The sequence below is a fragment of the Pectinophora gossypiella genome, chromosome 27, assembly GCF_024362695.1.
Source record: "Pectinophora gossypiella chromosome 27, ilPecGoss1.1, whole genome shotgun sequence".
NCBI lineage: Eukaryota > Metazoa > Arthropoda > Insecta > Lepidoptera > Gelechiidae > Pectinophora > Pectinophora gossypiella.
In genome coordinates, this window is record NC_065430.1 from 1147501 (window position 1) to 1160800 (window position 13300).

At 41.0% G+C, this 13300-nt stretch overlaps 2 protein-coding genes across 9 annotated transcripts in view; both read left to right on the forward strand.

Annotated features, from left to right (window-relative positions):
• LOC126379011 (uncharacterized) overlaps positions 1-13300 on the forward strand; it is a 113598-nt gene that overhangs the window by 12244 nt on the left and 88054 nt on the right. The gene's annotated exons all lie outside the window — the stretch shown is intronic.
• Positions 1-13300, forward strand: part of LOC126378838 (protein hu-li tai shao) — a 101281-nt gene that overhangs the window by 7798 nt on the left and 80183 nt on the right. For 7 of the 8 annotated variants that reach the window (XM_050027270.1, XM_050027274.1, XM_050027275.1 and 4 more), the window contains exon 2: positions 10536-10588. The exons of the other annotated variant lie outside the window; for it this stretch is intronic. The gene's annotated coding sequence lies outside the window, so the exon portion shown is untranslated. The remainder of the gene's footprint in view (positions 1-10535; positions 10589-13300) is intronic. 8 annotated transcript variants of the gene reach the window in all.

The following is a 13300-nucleotide window of genomic DNA, read 5'->3' on the forward strand; positions in this document are numbered from 1 at the left end:
GCCCACTTAAACAGCCTATATACGTCCCACTGCTGGGCACAGGCCTCCCCTCAATCAACCGGAGGGGGTATGGAGCATAATCCACCACGCTGCTCCGCTGCTGGTTGGTGGAAGTGACGGCTAATAGCCGGGATCAACGGCATAATGTGCCCTCCGAAGCACGGAATCATCTTACTTTTTCAGACAATCAGGTTATTCAAGCTTGAAAAGTCCTTTCCAAACAAAGGACAGTCTCACAAAGTGATTTCGACAATGGCCCTGATTCCTGCAGACACCTCCTAATTTTACTTAAAGTTATACCTGGCATTTTCTTATCCGCCGAAAAGGAAAGGGACGGATGATTGACAGCTCTTAATTTTAGGAAGAATGAGTAAGTGAACCCGGGCGAATCAAAAGGTATCTCGCTGGTATGCAAACCGTTTGACGTGTGCTGTCAACATAATTCTGTTTTAGATTTGTGCTTAAAATTGACGTGTGTTCCATAAATTTTATGCTTGTTGATTACCCGTCCCTTTCCTTTTATACGGATAAGACAATAACAGATATAACTTAAAATAAAATTAGATGGTATTTACAGGAATTAGCACCAATGGGAGCCCAAAGCTCTAACCACGGAGGCTGTTAAACCTATCACAAGATGAACTATGTACCCATGCCTCACCGAGTTTTCTGTTGTATTGGTGAGCCGTATCGCCGTCCACAATGGTCAAATCTCAAGACATACATACATACATAAACTCACGCCTATTTCCCACCGGGGTAAGCAGAGACTATAGAATTCCATTTGCTTCGATCCTGACACACTTCTCTTGCTTCCTCCACATTCATCAATCGCTTCATACACGCACGCCGGTTCAGAGTAGATCGTATTGAACCTTTTCTAAGGACATCTCCAATTTGGTCATCATAAGTCCTTCTCGATCTTCCTCTGCCAGCCCTACCATCAACTTTCGCTTTATATACCGCTTTTGCAATCCTATTATCCTTCATCCGCTCTACGTGTCCAAATCAAATCTCAAGAACCCAGAAACATTAGAACATAACACACTTGTCCTGTTTCATTCCTTTTTTTTGTCGCTATATCCAGTCACGATGGGCCCAAACCGGTCCTTCGAAATCCTCGCCAGAAAGAGATGCAAGATTTGATGCAATGGGCGCGTTTACGAGTTAGAAGGAGACGCGAAATGTCAGAGCTTCAGTGCAGTTTTCAATTTGAATTTTAACTATCAACGTTTAAATCTTTGCTTTGTTTAAGTTTTAAGATATATTACTTAAATGTACATACATACATACATACATAAACTCACGCCCGTAATCCCTAATGGGGTGGGCAGAGCCACAAGTAATTAAAGACAACTTGCAGCCACTGTTGATACGAAGTCCAAAGATGGATATGATGAACCTTATGGTGATAAGGGATCAGCCTATCGCCCATAACATTAGTCCATCATGTTAGAGGACACAATCCCTCTGTCGGTTTTTACGACATGCCCGGGAAGAGAAGCAGCTGAACGTGTTCTATGTTTTTTATATGCTCCCAGAACAGCATAGAAGCAAACTTAAATGTTCTGCGATAAAAGTCGCATCACATCACTAATTTAAGAGCCACGCTCTTGTCGGTGTAGCATTCTCCATTCTTGTCTATCAAAGTCCTATTCTTTCACCTCCTTATAAGACACGACGTTTGCCTTCACTTTAATCTCAAATTCAAAAATATCTTTATTCAGTAGGTAACATAGTTACACTTTGAATCGTCAATTTTTACATAACGAACGTGTTATCCGCCTAAAACTACTGCAGCTTCTCACAACCTGTATAGCCGGGGAAAAGAAGCTGCAAAAAAAACCTCGGCACAGGGCCCTAGACGTTCTTTAAAAAAAATATATTGTTATACAAATGAGTACCTAATTTAGCTGCCTAATATCAGTTCTCAGGCAGTTAATCCCATGCATTCATAAAATATCTTCTAACTTTATAATATCCTTTTTTGTAAAGTTTCTATTTAACTACTGTCTTAAAACAGTTGAAAGGCAAATTCTGAATATCAATGGATTTAATCTTATTGTAAAAACGAATACATTCTAATCTGTTCCATGTAATCTCTTGGTCTTCCCCTTCCTCTCTTTCCTTGTAGCTTCCCTTCTATGATGTTTTTAATAAATTCATCGTGTCTTATTAAGTGTCCAATCATCTTGCTTCTTCTGTCCTCAATAACTCTCAATAAGGTCACGCTTTCTCTGAATAGGCCACAATGAAACTGTTAAGGAGACCTGGTCAGGATAGAAGATCTTCTCAACGGCCTCTGTGGTCCAGTGGTTGAGCGTTGGGCTCACGATCCGGATGTCCCGGGTTCGATTCCTATGGGGACATATCACAAAAATCACTTCGTGATCCCTAGTTTGGTTAGGACATTACAGGCTGATCACCCGATTGTCCAGAAGTAAGATGATCAGTGCTTCGGAAGGCACGTTAAGCCGTTGGTCCCGGTTAATACTTACCGATGTAAGTAAGTAGTCGTGACAGGAGCCATGTCAGGGGTCTTTGGCGGCTCAATAGTAACACTGACACCAGGGTTGATGAGGTTGGTAATTCATCTCACAACCCACACGATAGAAGAAGTTCTACACTTTTGCGACGGAAAATTCAGCTTGATATCGACTCATTATCATGGTCTGAATCGTTCTTCAATAACCGGGACCAACGGCCTGTGTAGAACTGTAAATATTTTTAAAAACACTAACATATTAATGAAATTTCCGACAGGAAATTTCACTCGATATCAACGGATTGATACCCCCTCAGTTTTCATTACGATGTCACTAACACCCTGTATATATAACTAAAGTACAACCACAAAAAAATAAGTAACGCGTAATACTCAGATTATTGTGGTGAAGCTATATTATAAAGGTACCGTTATGTTGCGCAGACGATGCAGCGACGAACCTCGATTCGCGACGAGGTAGGCTGGTCGATCAGTTCAAGCAAAGATTTGTTATTCAAAATCATAAATTATATCTTTATTCAATAGGTAACAAGTCAGTCGATTACATAAGATCACTAAATCTTTTAAGGGGCAATGTATACGTTTTTACAATAAGATTCCAATTGACATTCAGAATTTGAAAGAAAGAAAGATACGTTTATTATAAAGGGACACCACAGTAACAAATATAAAACAAATGACAAATGTATATTATAAAACACGGAAATAAATATAAAATATATATTAAATATATATTAAATATATTAATTAAATATATATTTGCCTTTCATCTGTTTTAATACAGTAGTTAAACAGAAACTTTGCAAGAAAGGTTAGTGTTTATTTAAAAGACATGAATGCATGGGATTAACTGTCTGAGAACTGATATTAGGCAGCTAAATTACTCAATTGTATAATAAAATTTTGTTTTTTTTTTTTTGAAAGAACGTTGTTTTTACCTAGGCCCTTGTGCCGAGGTTTTTCTTGCAGCTTCTCTTCCCCCGGCTATACAGGTTGTGAGAAGCTGCAGTAGTTTTAGGCGGATGAGACGTTCGTTATGTAAAAACTGACGATTCAAAGTATTACGGTATTAAGAAGATTATGTGTGTTATGTACGTAAATACGGGAGAACTTGCTTAACGTGCCCTCCGAAGCAGAGATCAGAGATCATCTTACATTAAAAACAAATCCTGTTTGCAAATGCATGAACTATGTATGAGCAAAGCCATAAAAGTACGCGATAATATTTTATCTCGAACTGGATTCGAACCCAGAACCGGTATATCAAGTATTTGCCGCGAAATGGCAGAGCTGTTTGAACTTTTGGTGTGCGCTTGAGCAACAGTCTTGCTGTTGCAAAAAACAGCGATATCTATCTCGTGGTTACTTATGATTGCTAAGTTTGTGTTGTAGTGATTTTGTAAGCTTAGCAACGCAACGAGTCATTCATTACGATCTTCTATCGTGTAGGTTGTGAGGTGGATTACCAACCTCATCAACCCTGGTGTCTGGGTTACTATTGAGCCGCCAAAGGCCCTGACGTGACTCACGTAACGACTACGTACTTACATCAGTAAGTAGTAACCGGGACCAACGGCTTAACATGCCTTCCCAAGCACGGATCATCTTCGGGACAATCAGGTGATCAGCCTGCAATGTCCTAACCAAACTAGGGATCACAGTGATTTCACAGTGCACTCGCAATCCCCCGTGCCGCGCGCTGTCTCGCTGCTCACCTCCGTTCTTGAATCAGCGCCACATTGTGATTTGTTTGTTAGTTCGATAGCATGTTTGATGAAAGAATGTGAGAAGACTTTTGAAAGCATGATGCCTGTAAGCTCCATTCGGGAATAATTTTTATTTTAATTTTATTTTGTGTGTCATGTATGTTAAGTAATTTTTAAGAGAAACTTTGTAACAGCTGTGGATTTTTCTGTTATGTTACAATGTATATTTTTTCTAAATAAATAAATAAATAAAATTTGTCCCCACCGGGATTCGAACCCGGGATCTCCGGATCGTGAGCAGAACGCCCGACCACTGGACCATGGAGGCCGTTATTACCGAGGAGCGGAGGGATTCATTATGATTAGAACTGTTGGCAACATTAAAAAAAAAATATTTTTTACTTTTTAATGCATGAAACCGGAAAAATAAAGTGTTAGTCCGAGCCGTGGTAGCCCAGGTGGTAAAGCGCTTGCCTCTCACTTTGAGGTCGCAGGTTCGAATCCAGCACAGGCCTAAACCAATGATTGTCGAATTTGTTTTCGACTTCATGTTTGGATCATAAATGTTTATCACGTGCTCAGCGGTGAAGGAAAACATCGTGAGGAAACCCACATTCCCGAGAAATGTATTTTCTTCTGCTGGTTTTCCCTTCGCGGGTTGGAAGGTCAGACAGGCAGTCGCTTCTGTAAACAACCGGACCTGTTCAATCTTCAGGTTAGGTTAGCGGACCCTGTGAGGCAAACGGGATAATGCTAGGGAGGAAACCCCACTCCTTGATAGACAAGAATGGAGAATGCTACACCGACAACAGCTTCTTTTTTTTTGACGTGACTTATGCGGCAGATGGCATTAACTACTGGGCCGGACAAATGTGGAGCGCTGAAGGCTCTCACCCGGTACAACGTTTAAGACAACTGGCCTGAGGGTGCCCAGTTGGGCGCGAACCTCGGCTCAGGGCGTCGTCTGAGAGGAAAAGTATTTGAAAGAATTAATCGACCCTAGTGGGTCGATAGCGATAAGCGCTGATTGAGCGAAACCGAAAAGAGCGTGGCTTTTAAATTTAGTAGGTATATAATATAGCGTACAAATAGCCAGATATGCAAGTGCAAAAGTTTAGTGTCACAACACAATTAGGTCAGTATACCTACGGTTAGGTCACCGGATCTTGAAAACTGACCTTGTGACCACTTAGAGCATCTGATGTGCTCAGATGACATCACTGGGTATTGTACTGATATCATCACAATATGTGGCATCTTGTTAGATTGGGTCGTAGAGTAGGGAATAATACTACGTTTAAAACGACAACTCTCCGCTCCCCACCAGCGGCTGAGATAGGTTTACCTCACCCCCTCGGTCTTACTTTAGTCTTCAATCGTATGCCGTCACACGTCACAAATTCTATTAAAGTAATTTGGTATTATATTATAATTGATGTACACCATGAACACATGTTTATGGAACACGATGTTCGTGCGTCACCCAACAGGGTCCACGTAATATCAGCGTCGTGGTTCACGCCGCAACTTGTGCTGAGTGAGGCCCTTTTATCTCAGGACGTCCACCACCACCTTATGGTCATTTCGACAAACATCCGTCTTGCTTTTTTTGTAATTGTTTTAGTGGAAATTTGATATGATGTTGTTTTTTTTTTTGTGTGTGGCGCCCTTATATAATAAACTATTTCTGTTCTATTCTAAATGCGCGTGTACGATAACGTCAATGTGTAGTGTCAGTGTAAAATGAGGTGTTTTGTATGTCCGGGGCGTGATTGGGTAGCCAAATGTTTCCATAGATTTTAACTCATAAAGTCGAATTCAGTGGTTTCGAACCTGTATATAGGTTGCCTGTATGTATATACATAAACTCACGCCTATTTCCCACCGGGGTAAGCAGAGACTATAGAACTCCATAAGCTTCGATCCTGACACACTTCTCTTGCTACCTCCACATTCATCAATCGCTTCATACACGCACGCCGGTTCAGAGTAGATCGTACTAAACCTTTTCTAAGGACATCTCCAATTCCTTTTTGTAAGTTAATTTGGTAATGTGAGTTATAAAAACACCTACAAAAACATAAATTTTATAATTATGACAACTAATGGTTCGTAATTTCACCACTGTTTACAAATAATTCGCTGGGCTCGGTGACTGAACTTTTGCTCTTCGTACATCCATCGCAGGATGAACTAAGTACCCCCACATCACCGAGCGTTCTGTTAGCATTCGTGATAAGTAGCATTCATTTAAATGTAATGTTCTCTCTCTTTATTTAAGAGCTGCGCTCTTGTCGGTGGAGTAATCGCCATTACTCCATAGATAGGGCGTGTAGAACGGTGGTTGCCCCAATCGCCTTCCGTTCCGCAGTACACCGATCAATTTCACAATCGCTGATGTTCTAGCCAGATCCCTACCAGAATCCATTTCCTCGGCCTCCAACCAGTACCAATACCGCTGCTGCCCGGCATTAGGGGTGCGCTTTTGAAGTAGCGGCGCCTACTCGCTACATCACAAGATCGTCATAGAACCTAAGTAGCATTTTATAGGTTAGCCCGTCCCAGTAATCGTCAATGTAATGTTGTAAAGTGGTAATATTTCAACCCAACCTTAAAATAGTTTACTTCGATTCGATAAGAACCATCAAACAAGAGATAAGATAAAGATATTTCACGATAATGCAATTGCAGAGGCGTCCTGTCGACATGTTGATAATCTTGATAACGTAGCAGCATAACACCATCACGTCTTTATCCCCAAAGGGGTAGGCAGAGGTAAATAGTGGTGCTAATTCCTGGAAACACCATCTAATTTTACTTTAAGTTATATCTGTCATTTTCTTATCCGCCGAAAAGGAAGCGAAGGTCAATCGACAAGCATAAAATTTATGGAACACACGTCAATTTTAAGCACAAATCTAAAACGATCGTCTGAAAATTTCACATTGGCCAATAACCCGACAGAATTATGTTGAGAGCACACGTCAAACGGTTTGCATACCAGCGACATACCTTTTTGATTCGCCTGGGTTATCTATTCATTTACTCATTCTTTTTAAAATTAAGAGGTATCAATCATCCGTCCCTTTCCTTTTCCGTGGATAAGAAAATGACAGGTATAACTTGAAGTAAAATTAGGAGTCTGCGGGAATCGGGCCATTTTTTAACCCCCGACACAAAAACGACGGGGTGTTATAAGTTTGACGTGTCTGTGTGTAAATGTGTATGTGTCTGTCTGTGGCATCGTAGCTCCCAAACGGATGATCCGTTTTGATGCGATTTTTTTTGTTTGAAAGGTATATTAGTCGAGAGTGTTCTTAGCTATGTTTGGTGGAAATCGGTTCAAGTCTTCAAGGTCATTAGGTCGTTTGTTAGGTGTGATAGGAATGTTACACGCTCAGTTTGCTTGCAAGCATATGTAGGATCTGACATTTGAAACACCACCACCACAAGTAGTAGTGGTGTCTTCTGGCACCACTGAGCTGGTCTGCTGTAAGTGTATTTTTTCTGGTCGGGGGTTTTTTAATTTTTAATTTAATTTTTGGGTTAATTCAAATAACCCTATTCAGAATACCGTTGCTAAGGTAAGTAGTGATGGAAGTTCCACCGAATTCTATTTTCGAACAAGGTCACCTACAGTCGATGTGCGTAGGAGTTCGTACTCGTACCAACCCGGAAAGGGTCATTCGTTTCGCTGTTAAATGTAATTTCTTCTCTGTATATTAAAGAAAGCTGGATCGGGTTGGTGGAGGTGTTTTTACGGCTACTAGCCGGGATCAACGGCTTAACGTGCCCTCCGAAGCACGGAGTAATCTTACTTTTTCGGACAATCAGGTGATTCAAGCCTGAAAAGTCCTTACCGAACAAAGGACAGTCTCACAAAGTGATTTCGACAATGTCCCCATCGGGAATCGAACCCGGACCTCCAGATCGTGAGCCTAACGCTACCACCAGACGACGGAGCCACGCCTATTGCCATAAACCGGGCACATATCCTGGAAACCACGTGATATCAATTATCTACGATCCAAACTTGAATTGAAACTCACAAAGTCGAATGCAGCTGTTTAGATTCGAACCTGTGACACTACTAAGCCACGCGTTCTACGAACCGAGCTATCACGGATTTCTAAGTAGCGTTAATTATCAGTTTCACGCCCGCGCAGCGCGTCCTATCCGAAACAATGGGGGGCAATGACACAGGTGTCAAATTTATAGTGAAATCGAGTCCATAATTAATTGGTGCATTTGTGATTGTGCGTGCATCGCCCTGTACGAGGCATGCCTTTTAAGTTTTTGAGGAAAAAAAAGCAACTATAACCTTATCATCATCATCAATTTAAGAGCCACGCTCTTGTCGGCGTAGCATTTTCCATTCCAGTCTATCAAAAGCCAATTCCTTGACTTCCCTATAAGACACGACGTTAACCTTTTCTTTAATCTGTTCTATGTAAGCTCTTCTTGGTCTTCCCCTTCCTCTCTTTCCTTCTAGCTTTCCTTCTATGATGTTTTTAATAAATTCGTCGTGTCTTATTAGGTGTCCAATCATCTTGCCTCTTCTGTCCTCAATAATTCTCAGTATTTGTCTCTTTTCCCTTACTCTTACTAGCACTTCCTCATTTGTAACCCTTTTTCCAACTTATTCTTTCCATCCTCTTCCAACACCACATTTCAAAGGCCTCGAGCTATAACCTTATAGTACCTTTTATTGTTTTTCAAAGTATTGACCACGAATTTTAATTATACACTTTTCCATTCGCTCGAACCAGTTGTCCCTGGAATGCCTAACGCCTCTATCTCTCGGTATGTCACATGACGATTTTCGAGGAGTCTACTCACAGCAATATTATCTTCAGTGAAGGCGGATTTTGGACGTCCTTGACGAGATTTGTCACTGAGTGTGGTATGTCCACGCTCGAATTCTAAATACCAGCCATGGTCCGCAGACATGGCACTTCATCGTGGAATACAGCTGTAACTCTTCGAAACACTGAAGTCGCGTTAGGCCTCTTCGAAAGTTATAGAAAATTATATCACGGACATTTTCCTTTGTAAGATTCATTTTCGGACGTGACCTGACAGATTCAAACCAACGCTGTGACTAAACAATTGCATTAATCCTAAATTTGAATTTTGAACAGTTCTAAATTCAAAATTGACGTCAAATATGCCAACGACATCAAATAAGTTCTGTAACTTAAAAGGCATGCCTCGTATAATGTATTGCCGGCTTGCTTCTCAGACTGCAGCCCTGCCTACCCCGTAAACGTACCAGCGTGAAGACACAAAACCAACCATAATAACACTAAACGATCTATTATTGCTATAGGATGCGCGTGCGCCGACCTTGCGTCGATTGTACGCGCGTCACGCACCAGCGTACACCATTACCGCCGTCATTGTACCCTCCTTGCTTCGGAGAGCAAGTTTAGCAGTGATTCAAATTCAAAAATACATTTACACTTTGAATCTTATTTTTTTTTCATACACATTGTTGTTATTTTTATTATGTAATTACTGTTTTATTATTTTGATGAATGTGAAAGTAAGATGATTCCGTGGACGGAAGGCACGTTAAGCCGTTGGTCCCGGCTATTAGCCGTAAAAACACCTCCACCAACCCGCATTGGAGCAGCGTGGTGGAGTATGCTCCATACCCCCTCCGGTTGATTGAGGGGAGGCCTGTGCCCAGCAGTGGGACGTATATAGGCAGTTTATGTTATGTTATTATGTATTTCTAAGTTTAATGTTTACAAATAAAATAATTGTTGACAATCGTGACTTGATTGATATCCGCTGTCAAAATTAGTGTTGCCAGGTGACACTTCGTAGTAAAAAAAAAAAAAATTAAGCCAGAGGCGTAACAGTCTGTTTACCCCTGTGGAAAATAGGCGTGAGTATGTAATATATGTATTATGTAATTTGTTTAGAATCCTTTTTTTCAATGTCATTTACACGTCTATTGTGGTAGATAAGTATAATTCGCAAATTTAATTTTGAGACCTTATAAAAACTGTGTTCCATGCATTAGAATTTTGAACACACTGCTTACCCCGGTGGGAAATAGGCGTGTACTTATGTATATGATACTGATAGGTGAGTGAAGTTCGTATTTAAATATAAATGAAGTAGATTCCCGTATGGATCATAGATCATGAATCAGCTCGCGGCGCCGGCGACGCGTGACGTTCCTACAATCGGCACAATCGACGCAAGGTCGGCGCGAGCGCATCCTCTACTATTGATACTATTACAATTCCTTTGACAGACACCTACTACATCTACACTTATGTATGTTCTACAATTATTTTTTTTTATTTCAGGTTGTGCATGAGTTCAAGTAGACAGTAATTGCAGTGATAACACATACTAACAAGTAAGTTATTTTTTATTTAACTAGTTTACAGCCATGACAATAGGGTAAATAATACTACGTATTTCTCTCTATTTAAGAGCTGCGCTCTTGTCGGTGGAGTAATCGCCATTCCTCTCTTCCCGCCAAATCCTTCACCTCCCGATACGACACGACCTGCACCTTCTCTTTTGTTTCATAAATGTTCTCCTAGGTCTACCCCTTCCTCTCTAACCTTCAATTCAATTTGTTAAATAAAAAGCAGATTAAATTTTAAGAACTGTATTAAATGAAATATAAAATTCAACCGTTCGGTACAGAGAAAAAAAGTTCAGTGTCATTGTCCACCTTAGACAACTAAAATATAGCTTAAAAACCATAAACAATGTTGTTTCGTTTTACGGAAAAAATATGAATTTTATATTTAATTAAATTATTAAACACAATTCGATCTATACTAAGTATCGGGCGCCGACCTCACTCCCCTCTCCTCCCCCCCTCTCCTCTCCCTTTTCTCCTCTTCTCTCTCTGGGTCTTAATGATTCTGAACCCAAATAAGTCATGTTCCGTCAAAATACGAACAAAATCACGTGCCACGCATGTTAGGCAAAAGAACAAACTCATCGATTTCGAAAAATACAGGGTGTTAGTGACATCGTAACGAAAACTTTGAGGGATGATTCAGACCATGATTCTGAGTTGATGTGAAGTGGACTTTCTGTGGAAAAACACAAACATTTTCATGAATTTTTCGACAGGAAATTCCACTTGATAACAACTCGGAATCATGGTCTGAACCATCCCGCTCAGTATTCGTTACGGTGTCACTAACACTCATACCTGCTTGTATGGCGACCTGTGTGTACTTGTACAGAGTGTAAGTGACATCGTAACGAATACTGAGAGGGATGATTCAGGTCATTATTCTGAGTTGATATCAGGTGGAATTTTCCGTCGTATGGAACGGGAAATAATTAAAACAAAACACAAAAAAAACATGAATTTTTTGACAGGAATCTTCACTTGATATCAACTCAGAATCATGGTCTGAATCATCCCTCAAAGTTTTCGTTACGTTGTCACTAACACCCTGTATACCTTTTAGCTTTCGTTGTGTTAAACCTGCAGTAACTAATAGGTTGTCCGCCATATTAGATTCTGATTGCCGGTGAAGTTAGTGCAGTGCCATAAAAAGGTATTGATTGCGACGCGATGGCGCCGGGTCATAGACTAAATAAATGTCGCACAGGGGACATTTATTTCTTTGGTTCTCCAAATATGAGTACAACGACCTCCGTGGTCCAGTAGTTGAGCGTTGAGCTCACGATCCGGAGGTCCCGGGTTCGATTCCCGGTGGGGACATATCACAAAAATCACTTTCTGATCCCTAGTTCGGTTAGGACATTACTGGCTGATCACCAGATTGTCCGAATGTAAGATGATCCGTGCTTCGTAAGGCACGTTAAGCCGTTGGTCCGGGTTAATACTTACTGATGTAAATAAGTAGTCGTTACCATGAGCCATGTCAGGGGCCTTTGGCGGCTCAAAATAACCCTGACGCCAGGGTTGATGAGGTTGGTCATCCACCTCACAACCCACACGATAGAAGAAGAAGAAGTACAATAAACAAGTACGAATATACTTTATTGCACCGAAATGGCGAATAGCGGCCTTGTAGCTTAAAGCGATTTCTTAAATGCATTTCTCAGGAATATGGGTTTCTTAACGATGTTTTCCTTCACCGCGTATTCTGAGTTAATATCAAGTGGAATTTTCCGTCGCGAAATTCACCACGCTGCTCCACTGCGGGTTGGTGGAGGTGATTTTACATATTCCATCAAAAAAATCAAGAGAAGCAAGAGAAGTGTGTCAGGATCGAAGCAAATGGAATTCCATAATCTTTGCTTACCCCGGTGGGAAATAGGCGTGAGTTTATGTATGTATGTATCAAAAAAATGAACACCAAAGTTATCAAAATGTATTTATATTTTTTAGTCTACGCCCCCTTACTCCCCAACTTTGCGCCAACCCTTCAATTAAGCGTTTCTTTTATTTCTACAAGCCCATGCATTATTTATACGGCTATGCGACAGGGGTTGCCACCCCTAAGTAAACATAAGCTATAGCATCGACTTCTCTGCCTACCCTCTACAGGAGTTGCAGTTATGTCACCGAAGGGGTGCTTGGTTATTATAAGGCTAATGACTACCGCCTGCGGTCCAAAATTAGGCGGCCAAATTAAGGAGAATGTATTCAATATTTTCTTCTTCTACCGGGGAAAAGTAGCTGCAAGAAAAACCTCGGCACAGGGCCCTAGACGTTTTTAAAAAAGACAAAAATGTGAATAACAGCCTCCGTGGTCCAGTGGTTGAGCGTTGGGCTCACGATCCGGAGATCCTGGGTTCGATTCCCGGTGGGGAGATACAAAAATCACTTTGTGATCCCTAGTTTGGTTAGGACATTACTGGCTGATCACCAGATTGTCCGAAAGTAAGATGATCCGTGCTTCGGAAGGCACGTTAAGCCGTTGGTCCCGGTTACTAATTACTGATGTAAGTAAGTAGTCGCTACATGAGCCATGTTAGGGGCCTTCGGCGGCTCAATAGTAACCCTGCCACCAGGGTTGATGAGGTTGGTACTCTACCTCACAACCCACACCATAGAAGAAGAAGAGTGTCTACCTTATTATAGTATAATTTATGTTTCGTAAAAGCATGCTACATACATACTCATACC